The sequence below is a fragment of the Miniopterus natalensis genome, chromosome 8 (assembly GCF_054644295.1).
Source record: "Miniopterus natalensis isolate mMinNat1 chromosome 8, mMinNat1.hap1, whole genome shotgun sequence".
NCBI lineage: Eukaryota > Metazoa > Chordata > Mammalia > Chiroptera > Miniopteridae > Miniopterus > Miniopterus natalensis.
Genome location: NC_142088.1, coordinates 80,551,674 through 80,556,796, shown reverse-complemented (window position 1 = coordinate 80,556,796; position 5,123 = coordinate 80,551,674). Strand labels below are relative to the sequence as shown.

The window sequence follows — 5,123 nt, the reverse complement described above, 5'->3', positions numbered from 1 at the left end:
AAATTTCAACAAATTAATACTTCTGCTTGTGTTAATGCACTCTCAGATTCTGTGTCACTTCCATTTCAGGTCACAGTAAACGAGACACAGCTTCCCAAATGGTGAGAAAGTGCTGAATATTCCCAAAGAGCTCCCTGCCTCCTAATCAGCATTCTGAGTAGCCTTGTTCTTTTCCTTCTAATTATATTCTAATCAAAGAAACCACTTTGATTAGACCACACAGAGTTCTGTGTCCATGAAAGGCAGTGGCCAGGGGACCCGTCTTTGTGGGCTACCACAGTGAGCCACGCTGAGCCTGAAAGCTATAGTTGGCTTCCTGGCTGACGGCACCCAGCTGCACCACTGCCTGCCGCAGCAGGATTTCAAATGCATTTTCAATGAAACGTTTGGTTCTCCAGTGTCGTCCAGTCAATCACACACAGCTTGCGCTCACACTGGGCCACACATCCTGCACACCCACATGCCTTAAGTTCTCCTGGTGAACAGCACTTTCAAGAGCTAGGACTCCACTGACAACTTTCTGAATACACTGGACCTTTTTGATGAAGCCAGAATGGAGGAGACTTTCCTATCTCCCTTTTAAGCTTGCCTGGGGTGAAAGTACGCTTTCCAATGCTTCATGGAACAGTTTTCCTTGAAAAAATGTGTTTAAAGTACATTCTGCAGAGCCGTTCTCTCCAGCTCCAGAATCGTCATCTGTTTCCACTTCTCAAAATATAAAATCTGATGTCAGGGTGGGCTGCAGGACTGGGTCACACTGGTGTTTTACTCCTTTGCAAAGGGATTTTTGTTGGAATTGCAGTATCATGTGCTGCGTACAGTTTCAAGCTTCTGTCTGGTTGAAGAGAGGAATCCGCTCCCTGTGCCACTTGCTTCTTCATCCTGCTTTGGGATTTACACTGACCCATAGGTTCATAAAGTAGAGTATCTTTCCTGAATAGTGTTGGCAAAAGACATGAACCTACATAATCAAAAAGCACAGCAAACCACAAAAAAGATAAATTCAAATAACTCCACAGAAAGACATATCATATTAAATGTGTGAAAACAAAGACTGAGAAACATTTGAAAAGCAGTGAGAGAAACCTTGCCTATAAGCAAAACACAGTCCATATGTCAATAGATTTCTCAACAACCATACAGGCGAGAAGGGAGCAGCAGAACATTTTTAAAGTTCTGAAAGAATATAACTGTCAATTCGGAACCTTATATCCATTGGAAATATCCTTTAGGAATAAAAGGAAAAAAGGGTAAAGAAAAACTAGGGAATCTGTTGCCAGCTAAGCTTCTCCAAAAATGGCTAAAGAAAGTTCTCCAAACAGAAAGCAGACAATAAGAAAGGACAATATTGAACAGAAGGCAGGAAGAACACAGTAAGCAAATATTTGAGTAAATGCAGTAGATATTTCTTCTCCCCCTACCTTTCCAAATTATAGTTGCCCAGGGAAGCAAATATTACAGTACTGTCTGGGTGGTTTTAAAGCATGCAGATAAAATAGTTAAGATAATTATACCATAAATGAAGGAGGTAGGATAAAAGCCTATAAAAGGAGAACACGTTTTTATTCCTTAGCTCACCCAGTAAAAGATAACAGTGGACTATGATAAGTTATGTATGTTACGTAAAACCTGGAGCAAGCACCAGGGAAGACCTGCAAAGAGAAACACTCAGATTCTAAAAATCTTCAGGTAACCCACAGTAAGGCAAGAAAAAGTCAATGGAGAGCTACTTAACAAAGGGAACAAGAAATAAAAATAAAATTGCATGCTTAAAATTACGTATATGTCAATGATTATATTAAATGCTAATTACTAAATTCACAGTTAAAAAACAGATTTGCAATTTAAAAAACATGGCCCAAATACATTTTGACTATAATATATTACATCAAATATAATGATGTTCATAGGTTGAAAGTAACAGGATAAAAAAGTTATGTCATGCGACTACTGATCAAAAGAAAGCAGGAGTTACTACATTATTATCAGGTAAAGTGGACTTCAGAGAAACTGCCTCCTGCACATCCCCCACTGGGGACTGAGCCCACAGCCCAGCTGCCCTCACCAGGAATCAAACTGGCCATCTCTGGTGCATAGGATGATTGATGCTCAACCAACTGAGCCACACCAGCCAGGGCCTCTGCATTGAATATTTCTTACAACTGAATATGGATCTAAAGTTATCCCGGAATAAAAATTTTAATAACAATGTGACCAAAACTCATTCAAATATATATATTAGGAGCTCCGATATCTAGATTAAGAAAATAACAGACAACCCATGGAAGAATGAACCACAATTCAACAACATCAGCAACAAAGTAAAGCTTATTCCATTGGCCATTAAACATACAAAAATATTGCTTAACTTCATTTTTTCTCAGGGAAATTTAAAATGAAAATCACAATGCTATTCTTGTTTCACCCTCCTTAGAAAACCTAATATTTAAACTGCATGCCATTTTTAAAACCTGGAACCATCGGAGCTCTCATACTTGCTTTTAAGAATACAAATGAGCCCTAGCCAGGTTGGCTCAGTGGTTAGTTCACCAGCCCACAGACTGAAGGGTCCTGGGTTTGGTTCTAGTCAAAGGCACATATCTCGGTTGCAGGCCCCATCCCTGGCCTTGGCCGGGTCATGGCGTGTGCGGGAGGCAATCAATCGATGTGCCCTCTCTCCCATTGATGTTTCTCTCTCTCTCTCTCCCCCTGAAAAACAATGAAATAGTATCCTCTGTTGAGAATTAAAAAAATATATAAATGAGAGCAGCACCGTCATCTTTAGTAAAGCAGAGCCTGCAACCCCATCTCTAGGCGCCTGCCCAGCAGGCGGGCGTCCGTATGCTCACTAGAGACATGGACGAGGGTGTTTACAATAGCACCATGTAACAGCCCCATTCTAGCAACTGTGCAAATAACTTGACGGTGGAATAAATAAATTGTGGTATCTGCCCACCGCAGAATGCACACGGCTTTGGTAAATCAGGCCGCAGTCACACAGAGCGATCTGGAAGCGCTGCACAGGCATAATGCTGAGCACCCAGGACAAAAATAGGGTATTGTTTTGGGCTGAATTTTGCCTCCTCCCAAATTCATATGTTGAAGTCCTAATCTCCAGTACCCCAGAACATAACAGTACTTGGACATAAGATCTGTAAGATGTAACTAAGTTAAAGCAAGGTCATTAGTGTGGCCGCTAACCCACTATGACCTGTGTTTTTATAACAAGAGCAACATTAGACACCGACACACAGAGAGGGAAGACCCTGGGAAGACAGGGAGAAGAGGGACACCTACAAGCCAAAGAGGGAATCTCCGGAAGAAACCAACATGGCCACACCTTAGTCTTGAACCTCTAGCCTCCAGAATAGTAAGAAAATAAATTACTTTTTGTGAAGCCACCCAGAGGGTGGTAGTCTGTTACAGCAGCCCTGACAAACTAATATAGGTATATACTACATGGCCACATTTTTGTAAACCACAAATCTGATTAAATTACACAATGTTGCTATTAGTCTGAGTATGACCCCTCCTGGAGACGCAGCTGGAAGGGACTATGAGGACCGTCTGCTGACTTGATAATCATGTTCTGTTTCTTGAGCTCCATTTGCTAGTTAAATAGGTATGTTTAGTTGGTGATCATTCATCAAGCTGTGTACTTATAAGATGTGGGCTTTTCAGTATATATGATATTTCAGGTTTTTAAAAATAATATGAATTGAAGAATATTGACATTGACTTTAGAAGTAAGATGAGTCATCCACAGCCCTTGGGTTTGAGAAGCTGTCCTGTCATCAGTTCTCAGTGAAGATGTGACTTTGCATCCTCTCCCGTGGAAACGAGCTTGTGTGGTGAGGATAGTTGATCTTTTCTTAGTTGGATGATATCTCTAGGTACATGGAAAGGAGGACGTGCGTGAGGGGGGTGTAGGGAGTAGAAGGCACATGCATCTAGGCAGCTAAGGTGAAACGTGCCTGGCTGGCTGAAGACGCCTGATGGGCTCCCCTTTCCCGCGGAAAGCCCTGGGCAGCCCTCTAGTTGCCATGGCCTCACGGTCATAACTCCTACTGCTCTTTGCAGAGCTGCTGAGTTCAGGCCTCGTGTAGATAACCACACGCTTCCTTCATGTCCTTTCTTTTCTTTTCTTTTTTAAAATCCAAGAAACTTGGAATGTTGTGTGGAAGGGTGCAAACGTTAAGTCATCATTATTGATCAGTGTAATAGAAACGCTGTGGTGACAGCAAATGAGCTCCTGTTGCGGAGATTCCGGGAGAGGTCCTGCTTCCTCCCCTTCCCAAGGCTTCTCCGTTCACATTTTCCTAGGAGTCCATAAACTAGCCCTCTTCCAGCAAGTCCACTCTCACTTACTCAGGCCTGAATCTCTGTTTTAACACAAAAGACTCTAACTTTTATATAGATGGTGCAGAGTGGTTTTGAGAACTAAAAAAATGTGTATAAGTGTTTTGATGAGGTTCTGAGCACATAGCTTATGTTATGTGAAGTGTGCCTATTTTTGTGACAAAAATCAGCTCTTCCAATTTCTTTGTGTTTTTTTTGTTTTGTTTTGATTTTTTGTATTACAAAAAATAAGACATTACAGAGCACAGCAGATTTTTAGGGCAGTAAAAGTATTCTGTATAATACTATAATGTTGGATATATGTCATTATGCATTTAGCGAAACCCATGTAATGTACAGCACCAAGACTGAGCCCTAATGTAAACTATGGACTTTAAATGAAAATTATGTGTCAGTGTTGGATCATTAATTGTAACAAATATACCACTGTGGTGCATTTGGGGAGTCTGTGCCTGTGAGGAGAGAGGTTACATGTTGTAAGGTTTTTGCTGTGAACATAAAACTGCTCTAAAAAGTAAGGTCTATTTAAAGAGAAAAAATAATATAACATCAAGAAAGCCATTGAACTCTCCTGTTTATTCATCTTCTAATTGCAACTACGTGGTGCCAATTTCCTAGATTCTATGTGAACATTGCATAAAACACAATATATAAATGGAAGGGAATATTTAATAATTTGTAATATAAAAAGACAGAGTTCTATTATTGCCATTTAACATTTTGTTACTTGATATAGCTTTTCTTGTACTTTTTGTATACAAAAA

The 5,123-nt window shown here is 40.5% G+C and overlaps 1 pseudogene; it reads right to left on the bottom strand.

The window, feature by feature from the left end:
- Window positions 1-210: 210 nt before the first annotated feature.
- On the bottom strand, window positions 211-908 carry LOC107528570 (mitochondrial genome maintenance exonuclease 1 pseudogene; annotated as a pseudogene).
- Window positions 909-5,123: the final 4,215 nt, after the last annotated feature.